The following is a 9,262-nucleotide window of genomic DNA, read 5'->3' as shown; positions in this document are numbered from 1 at the left end:
TGCAATCACTTAACAAACAAATTTAAAAAAGAAGAAGAAAAAAAAAACCAGTTCAATTATCACTAAAAGAAAAATAATAGTCTATAGAGACTAGACAAAAAGTCAAAGAATAATAATAGGTATGTAAGGGCTCTCTAAGGCCTGTTTGAGATTGCTTTTTTTCTTTAAAAACCTATTTTACTTTAAAGTTAAGTAGTTTAAGGTGTTTGGTAAAAGTAAAATATCCCGATTATTTTAAAAGCAGTGGCATTTTGACACTAGCATTTCAAAGAAGCAGAGATGAGTTTTTAATGAATTTTTTAATTCCAAAAATACCATCATTAATTTTTCAAAATGACACCACCTCCACCTCCACATCGAACTCCACCACCTCCATCACCACCTTCACCACCACCACATCCTCCTCCGCGACCACCACTACCACAACCACCACCTCTTCCTCTACCTCCAACACCGCCGCCACCGCCACCACTGCCTCCTCCTTAACCTTCGCTAGCTCCTCCTCAACCTCCACCACCTCCACAACAATCATCTCCTCCACTACCACAATAACCACCACCTCCACCTTCATCATCACCACCACCACCACCACCTTCACCTTCATCTCTTTCACTACCACCTCCTTCTCCACCACCACTACCACCACATGATTAGCACATAACACTTTCAACATCATGTATATTTTAGTAATGATTCACAATTACAATAGTTTTATATTAAAATTTACCAAACGATTTTGACACTGCTTTTTGTATTAACAACACTTAACAAAAATTATTTACCAAACATGGAGTTGCTTTACTTTACAGCTAATTATTTCTGAAGCACAGTAGAAACAACTCTTTAAAAAGGTGACATCAATCCCAAACTAGCCCTAACTCTCTCATTCGAATGCCCACTGGTTCTCCTTACGAACCTCCTCTTCTTCCTCAAGCATGAAGTCATTCTTGATGTTAAAGGTCTCACGAATCTTTTCAAGTGTCTTTCCCTTGATCATGTCTGCCACAGTCTGGCAAGTCAAATCCAGCAGGCTCGTGATGTTCAGATAGTTTGTAGTCAGTATTAGGTGAAACAGAGTGCTCTGGTCCACCTTCACGAAATCAGCGTCCCAATTGCCATCGACACCCTATTCATGGTGCTTATTGCAGTACTCGATCAACTTTGCTAAGGTGTCGCTGGTCACGTTCGACAAAGGTATTGCGCTGTCGACACAGTTGTCCTCCACCATGTGCTTGATGGTCTGCAACTGCATGGCCACAGCCTCCTCCACCTCGATGGTCTCACTGTCGTCGCTCTTCAAGGTTATCTTCTTCATCTCGTCGGAGGCCATTGTCTCTTTGAATTATTAACTAAATCTTTAAGTTGAAAACTTGGGAGTGTTTTTATTTTCCGACTTTGGAAGTTGGGTTGAGTGATTTGAGTTCCAAAGGTTGAGAGACTTGGCATGATTTTATAGCCTACTCGTAGCACATTGTCCATGTAAGATAAGGAGAGAAATTTTTTTTTTTTTTTCTCGTATTAGGAAACATTTTCATATTAAGAAAAAGGAAAGTCAATGATGCCCTTGTAACAAAAAGGAAAGGGAAATTGATCAACAAAAAAAAAAGTAAAGGGATTTTCTTTTTACTTTTTTTACTTTTTCCTTCTTTGCTATTTATTGTCATATATCCTTTTTCATGCAGCCTAATTTTATGCAACCATATTACACGATGGTCGAAAAATCCAGCAACGCCCTCAACATGATTTTCTTGTACGACAACTTCGGAAATGACACCAAGTCGAAGTTGTGGGCCTTGTTGATTGTTGGCTCAAATGTGAGTGAAAAAGGTGGTGCTAATTCAAGCACATGGCAGCATGCATGTGTCGGTGAAGTCATTGTCTCCAATGGCTGTTGCATGTATTCTTCTTTTGACTACTGCAGGTGGGTCTCCATTGGTTACCTTGGTTGTTGAATGGTGGGCTTCCTCATGGCTATAATTTGGCAGCAAATGGTTTCATCCACCATCGAGTGTGAGAAGAAAAAAAATAGCAAGAAAGGCATTCTGCCAAAGAGAGAGAATTCTCTCAAATTGTTCTTTGCTTTGTATAATTTTCTTTTTCTTTTCAATCGTTGTGGGAGTGTGACTCGGGTGCATTTGGGATTTGGGTTTCTTGAGTGATAAACACTTTGTATATGTTTGCCCGTTCTTGGTTTACTCCTATGATGGAAGGGCAAAGTTTCCCACTGCCTTGAGAACCATAAACTGGTCAACAAGTCAACTTTCTTTGGTGTGCGAGCGTGCCACTGCTAGCAAAATTTCTAGCAGACTTGGTTTGGAATGGATAACTTGCGTCCCAAGTTACTGATTTCTGCAAACAAACGATTGTGAATTTGGGTGAGGAATATCTCCCAAGTAAGTTCTTTTCCTGCCTCAGACTGGTGAGGACTTTAACAATTTATCTCAGTATAAGGAGGTTGCCTTGGCCAGAATGGTTTGATGGGATTTAAATTGTTCTTTAGGCGGAACTGCCTTTTACAAAAAAATATATATAACAGTGAATGCTTTATACTAGAGGAAGATGAAGGGACAGCCGGGCTTTATTTCTGTCGAGATAGAAGGTTCGTGCAGGTGAATTTGAGATACCGGGCTGGGACGCTTGGGCTGGATGGACCGTTGACAACCTTGGCTGCTAGGCTTCAACTTGTAAATCGATACCAAAGGCTGATTCTGGCAGAGCTTTTGATGTACCTCATGCTTTTGTGAAGCTTTTGAGTGGGCGAACGCAATCTTCTTAATCTGCAGGCGGGAGTAGCGGTTTTGAGGGCTTCAGGGCTAGAGACTGCACTGTGAATTTTGTTGAGGTTTTCCATACTTGGAGGAGACTCAAACCCTGCCTGTCTTGGTTTGCTGAACCAAATTTGTAACGAAAGAAATCTCGTTTTGAATGACTTGTTTCTTAAATCTGGATTTTGTGGATCCTGATCTGGAGCTGGTTTCACTTGAAATTCAAATGGGCTTGTTGGTTGATTTTGAACTTGTCTGTTGAGTTTTCTTTGTGTAGGATCTTTGTTTGATTGGGTGATAATTTTTTTTGTTGTTGTTGTCCTTTACCCTGTTCACTCCTTCTTGTATTTATAGTAAAACTGTTTCTTTTCTGGAGTAGGGTGATTGTGTTTATTTATTGGGCGGCAAAGATATCTCCCCCCTTTTTCTTTTTTTAATGGAAGGAAAGAAAATAGGATTTCTTCAGTTTTGGCAGATAGGCTCTCAAATAGGCAATCACTTCCCTGATTTTCTTGAAAAGGAACCTAATCTCTTTCCCAATTTCAACTGCCCCTTGTGAGATTTTACCCGTGATGGTTAGTTTGACTCCTTTTCTGGACAGCTCCCTGCTTTCCTGCTTATCCCTCTTTGAGATTGTAACTTGCCTATCTCCTTGGGAGAATTACCTTCTCTGAAAAGACAGAAGAAAAATCTCTGAATATACATATATATATATGTAAGAGGGATTTGATCTTCAGTTTTTTCAGAATCAACTTGATGTCATGAACCCTTCAATCACTTCTTCTATGACAGTTGCCATTGCTGACTTTTCTTTATCCCAGAGATGTCACGTGGGATTGTTCCTATTTCTGGGCTCCCTCTTCCTATTATATTGGGCTGTGAGGCCCAAATTAGCCTTGTTTGCTCATGAGCCTTGGGCTGGTCTCTTACTGTTTTTGGGCTTCCATCTTTCTTTGATTTTTGCGGCTTTATTACGGGCCTAATTTTATTTGGGTGTGTCAATTTTGGCCCAAACAATGCTTAAGTCTGAATCGTTTTGGAGCACGGTTTCAGACTTAAATGACATGGCCATTAAATTGGCGCGTGGTAAATTCCCCGTTACCTCACGTCTGCCACTCTTCCCACTAAGCTAGTGCCCGTGTGAAGCAGTTTTCAGTTACTAGCTCTTTATTAGCTAGTCAATATCAGGTGACGCCTTGTCTTCTCCATGTCGATGTCTTCTCTTTCCCACGTTTTCTGGCTTCTTTAAAAGAAATTTAAAAACCCTCCGTTTCTGTTCACAAAAAACCTAGTTCTTTCAAACTTGATTCCTCTTGAGCTTTCTTTCTTTCGATAACTTCCTTTCGCTCGATCCTGCCTTGCCCTTCCTGTGAACCTCCCTTTTTAGAAAAAATAACTCCAAGAAATGTCTTCCCCGAAATCCCGTGCTCAGTCTTCCTCTGTTCCAGTTCTTCCAGACTACATTACTGGGGCTGGGATTGATAAGCATGCGATAGAGGTTAGGAGCAAGCTCCATCCTTTTGCCCAGAAAAACCTAGATGAAAATGTCCTCCATTTGTTCGAAAACACCTTGGTGCTGGGGCCTCACTGGTTTGGCCCCGTTCCTCCCGAGATGGCAGAGCTGATGAAGAAGGATGCTGAGGCCCCTCTATGTTTCGAGAGCTCTTCTGCTCTGGCTTCTCATTCTTGGGTTAGCAAGAATTTGAGTCGTTCGTTCCCATCCAGTGAAGTGAAATGAAATAGCCCATCAAGTGGGCTGATTGGATTGACAGACTTCTTCCTCGATTTGGGGCTCACTGGAAGCGGGCTGGAATTTATGACGCCATACTCCTATCCAAGCAATCTATCAACGAGGATGAGAACACCTTGCTGCTTGCTCTGTGTTTACGGAATGCCCGATAACACCTTCGATTTTCGTATAGGCCCCATGGCTCGACGCTGCTTTGGATATGGCTCAGATTTTTGGCTTTAGGCCTCATGGAAGACCTGTTGATGCTTTGTTGGTGATTATCACGGGAAGAAGGACCGGCGAAGCTAGCCAAGCCATTCACTATTTCCCGATACTGATCAGCAGTGCTCCTTCTCCAATTATCTCGAAAATTTAGTCTTGAGAAGGACAAAGATCGCGACATATGTTGTTCCTCTGTATTGGCTGAGCAGGTTTGTTACGCCTAATCGCTCTTCTGCGATTACGCTTGAGTATAGACATCCGCGAAGCTCGCATAATCATCGATGTTGGACTCGGGCCTCGATTCGGCCCATCTATTCAAGAACCCGCATACCGCCACCGGAGTATCGCTAAATCATGCGCTCTGGTGCCTTCGGATGATTCGAATCGGCTGCGAGTCTATTTTCTGAGTTAAGGTTTCGGATATAGTTACGCACGAGGACGAGGTTACGGCTCAACCATTGTTGTCGTGAAGTCCCCAGCGATCAATCGATGAGTACTGATCTTGAGGCATTGTACCAAAAGGTCTGCAGTGCGATGGCAAGTGGTGATCGGGAGGACCTATCCGTGGTTTCAACTGGACATCGTCTGTTTGAGAAGGAGCGAAGACGCAATTTGCGGGACTGATTTTAGGAAGAAGTTCCTGAGTGTGACCTTACCCAGAGATCTGCCTCATGGAGGAGGAAAACCTCCAAATTATCATTTAGGGGCGGAAGTCTACCATCCCAACTGCAAGGCAACTTGGCTGCCCTCAGCTCATACCCCTCAAGTCATCTGAAGGCTGTCGGGGTTCTTCTTGGAGGGACGCGGATGACTTGGAGGTCCACAAAGATGCCAGGTGTGCGGTGAATAAAATCAACAATAGTGCAGATGCCCTTTATCCTTCATGGGAATTGAACTCCTGCAGTTCTGCGGAGTTTGATGCTTGGTGGAAAGCCAGATTCCGTGATCTGCTGCTTCGACCGCACTTGAGTCCTTTTTAAGGGCTGGGACAATTGGAATGTCCATTCAGACGAAGAGACTCACAAATTCACTGGTGCAGACCATCAAAGACATCAACATGCAAGTTATAGAAGGTAATCTCTCTTCTGTCTGTTGTTGCCCATTCTGTTTTTAGTGATGATGCTAATCTTTTCTGTCTGTACTCAGATCCCTCTTTGACAAAGAATATAGGGAGCCAACCAGCCCAAAGTGGAGAGGTGTTTGGTAAGTTCGTGATATTTATTCAGTTTCTCCTACTACTCTTCTACTGGTTTGACCTTTGACTTTTGTCCTCTGCATAGTTAATTCTGTTATTGCTGCTGGGGATCTGGAGCTGCCCTCCGGGAATGGAGAAGAGGAAGAAGAAGAAGAAGAAGAAGAAGATCAGGTAGAACAGACTCCTGTCGAGGCCACTTCTCCCGTTAAAAGAAAGAGAAAAGAAACGCCTCTATGACTCGGGTATTTTTGTGACAGTTTCCTCTTTGAATTCTTCATAATCTTGTTCTGTCAAACTTATTTTTTGTCTGTTGCAGTTGGAAGTCCTTCTCCTCCTCTTACTAAGTCAAAAAGACTTAGAAAGAAGATTGTAGAAGAATATGTGGCCCCGGAGGGAACTAGGGCAGTTCCTACCACCACTTCGCACGGATGATGACTGAGAGAGGCTTTGGTGTGGAGCAAGAAAGGGAGCTGGAAGAGCTGGAAGAGGTAGGAGAGGAGCCTCAAGAGAAGGCCAAAACAGTGGAAGAAGATGTGAGTTTTATATACTTGGCAGTATTTGTTTCTGCTGCACTCTTATTTCCCTGTTCTAACTTCACAGCATCCATAGGAGGAAATTCTGCGAGGTGATAGCGAGAGCATTGCCTTGGCTCAGGCGAGGAAGATATAGGGCAGGGCTAACCAACTCAGGTGGCCCTTTTTGATGATCCAGAGGCGAGAACATTCCACTTGCCGCTCCAACGGTGAGGATCAGTGCGAGCAAATCGGATCGAGCACAGGAACAATCGGAAGAAGTGGTTCTTGCTCCTGAAACCATAGTAGAAGTGGCTGCTGCCGTTCGCTTCATGGTGAGTTCTGCCCTTACTCTGTCTTTTCCTGTCTTAGGTGGTTCTGTCCTGTTCCTCCATCTCTTTTTGACCCTCAAATCTTTATAGGCGAAACATCAAAACCGCTGGGATCTTGGCAGTGAGGACCATCCCCTCGCAGCCTCCGATTGTTGCTGTGAGTGCTTTTGTACTTTTTGTTTTCTTCTTTTCTGTTTCTGCCTTGTTTTGACTTATGCTTCCTTCTACAGATGCCTATACATTCCCTTGCAGGTTCATCTGCCATGGCCTCTTTTGCTGATCCGGGTGGCGAATTTGAAGCTATGGACCTAGATGCCCACTGGATAAGTTGGAAAAGCTCGGCTCTCTGTTGGTAAGATAAAGTCCAGAGCGTGGAAGAAGCAATGGAGGATCGAAGATCTGCGATCTGCTGAATTGGAGCTGGATGAGGACAGAGAGGCCTTTGATCAGCTGATGAAGGATCTGGATCTGCTGCATAGACAGAACATGGCCCCAAAACCCATACTTGAGATGAGCCTTGGCTTGGCAAGGGATGTGCTTAACCTTCACGACCGTTATGAAGATCTGAGGCCCACCTTCAAAACCTCTGAGTTCTGCAAGACCACTCATGAAGCCAACTTGGCTGATTTCGCAGCGTATGCGGACGATGGTTGCGGGGTACAAAGAAGCCAAAGCTGCTGCGGATAATTTGGAGAAACAGTTGCGGATCTTCAAAGGCAGCTAGCGGAACGCAGGGAAATCTGTACAGGACTTGGGGCTGGATTGAGTTCTAAGACCAAAGCCACCTTCCTTATGCAGAGCATGGTTGCGACTTCTAGGCCAGCCACGGAGATTGCGAAGCTTCAATTCATCAGGGTGTCTTTGCTTCAAAGGAACTTTCTATTAAGAAGACTAACTGCAAGAGACTCTTAGAAAACTAGGATTTTGATTTCGTTATCTTTTGCTTTTTCTAAACAGCTTGTCGTGGGGAAGGCCCCACGGTTTATTTATTTTTAAATAAAGTTTATTTTTGTTGTAACTTCTAGTTTTTTATTTCTATTGATGGAACGAACGGAAAACAGAAGTAGAAGTACAACAAAGGGACAAACTCAAAGTAAATCTAAAACAAGGGTAATTTTGAAAGGAATCAAAAGATTTTTAGTGTAATCTTGTGTCTATCCCAGGGTCTGTTTGTACAGCCTGCGAATCCCACATGGTTGGATAAAACTTTTTTAACCATTTGCCATTGATTGGGGCCGTATGAATTTCTCCATCCCTATCCTGCAATCTGTATGCCCCCATTCCGAGGATCTGATTGATTATGAAAGGGCCTTCCCATGTAGGCGACCATTTTCCATAACGCCACATGGGTTCCGAGGGGCAGAACTGCTTTCCAGACTATCTCCCCTTCTTCAAAACTCTTGTTCCTGACTCTCTTGTTATAGGCCCTTGATACTGTTTTCCTGCCAGGAGTTTGTTGAGAGTGTCAGTGCAGCTTGCATCAATCCCTCGTTCGCAGCATGGCACGGGAGTAGTTTTCTCCTACTAAGTCATGTTGGTGAGCAATTCTGAGGGACTGAACAGCTATCTCCATAGGCAGAATTGCATCATGACCGTAGGTTAACGCATAGGGAGTCATGCGTCGCTTCTTTTTGAAGTTCTATATGCCCACAGAGTTTCTGACAGCTTCTCATGCCATTGTTTCGGATTCTTCTCAAGCATTTTCCTGATAATGTTGATGATCACTTTGTTGCTTGATTCCGCCTGTCCATTGGCTTGGGCATAATAAGGAGTGGATTGGAGCAGTCTGATTTTGAATGCCTCTGCCATGTCCAGCATTTCTCCGGATATGAAGGAGGATCCTCTATCAGTTGTGATTGATTCTGGGATGCCAAATCTTTGTATAATCTGCTCTTCTATGAAAATGATGATCTCTTGAGATGTAGTAGATTTAACAGCCTTGGCTTCCACCCACTTAGTGAAATAGTCTGTGGCAACAATGATAAAGCAGTCTTCTTTGGCTCTTGGCTGGATAGATCTTACCAATGAGATCCATTGCCCATCCTCTAAAGGGCCATGGTTTTACCACTGGATTCATGGGAACTGATGGAGCTCTTTGGGTGGGCCGTGTCTTTGACAAGATTCACACCCCTTGGAATAGTTAATGCAATCTTTCATCATGGTTGGCCAGAAGTAGCCATATCTCCTAATTAACCAGCACATTTTTCTCCCACCTTGATGCGCTCCACAGATTCCTTCATGGGTTTCCCCCATAACTTTCATGTATTCTTTCTTTCCGAGGCACCTTAAAAGCACCTCATCCTTGCTCTTTCGGACCAAATCTTCATTCCACATAAGGTAGTTTAAAGCCATGATTCTGACTCTCTTCTCGGAGGGCAAAGTTGGATATCGTAGATAGGTCATGATAGGATTTCTCCAATCATCTTCAGTGATTGTGGCAGAGTTGACATCTATCTCCATCCCCCTGGCCAGAACAGATGGTAGGCTTTTCTTTCCTATCCTGATGA

The 9,262-nt window shown here is 43.6% G+C and overlaps 1 pseudogene; it reads right to left on the bottom strand.

Moving 5' to 3' along the window:
* Positions 1-883: 883 nt before the first annotated feature.
* Positions 884-1,330, bottom strand: LOC103342978 (SKP1-like protein 1A pseudogene; annotated as a pseudogene).
* Between the last annotated feature and the right edge of the window lie 7,932 nt (positions 1,331-9,262).

The sequence above is a fragment of the Prunus mume genome, linkage group LG8 (genome assembly GCF_029339155.1).
Source record: "Prunus mume cultivar Tortuosa linkage group LG8, ASM2933915v1, whole genome shotgun sequence".
Taxonomy (NCBI): domain Eukaryota; kingdom Viridiplantae; phylum Streptophyta; class Magnoliopsida; order Rosales; family Rosaceae; genus Prunus; species Prunus mume.
This window is presented reverse-complemented; position numbering and strand designations above follow the sequence as displayed.